The sequence below is a fragment of the Geospiza fortis genome, unplaced genomic scaffold (assembly GCF_000277835.1).
Source record: "Geospiza fortis unplaced genomic scaffold, GeoFor_1.0 scaffold171, whole genome shotgun sequence".
Taxonomy (NCBI): Eukaryota; Metazoa; Chordata; class Aves; order Passeriformes; family Thraupidae; genus Geospiza; species Geospiza fortis.
The window spans coordinates 10,158,032-10,158,701 of NW_005054313.1; positions in this window are offsets into that span (position 1 = coordinate 10,158,032).

Below are 670 nucleotides of genomic sequence, written 5' to 3' on the forward strand. Positions count from 1 at the left end.
CGGGGAGAGGGGGCAGCGGCAGGGTGACGGTGCCCGCAGGCACGCGTGGCACGGCATCCGTGGCACCAGCACGTGCCCACGCCCGAGGGACACGGAGCCGTGCGGGTCACGGAGGGGTTGGCAGCCCCGAGCCTGTCCCCGCACTCGGATGCGGCTCCGCGCGGGGACACTCGCGGGAGGGACGCGGGGGCACCGGGACAGACCACAGAGCGTTGTGCCCGGTGTTGTAAGAGGTGCCAGAGCCATCCCCGGCGGGGCTTTATGGACGTCCTGACGAGTGTCCCCAGCCTTGGGGCACATTTGTGACATTCGTGGCCAGCAGCCCCGCACCGCTCGGTGTCGCCTGGCGCTAAGAGGGGACATTTCAGGTGGCACTCCCCTCTCTCCCTCTCGTCGTGGCTGGAAAGGGCTGGGATGACCGTGTCCTCTCGAGGGGACACAAATGACACGGGCAGTGCTGTCCCCTCGCAGGTGATGCAGCCTCGCGCGGCACAAGGCACCCCTGTTGACACCGATTGTCCCTAGGGTTGGGGACTCCCCCCAAGCTCCCCATCCCGCAGCCAGCCGTGGGGGGAGCTGATCCTGAGCTGCTCCGGCGCCGCCCTGACCCCGGGCCAGGCTCCTGGACGGGAGGCCACCGCCCTGGTCCTTTAAAAACCATTTCCCCCCC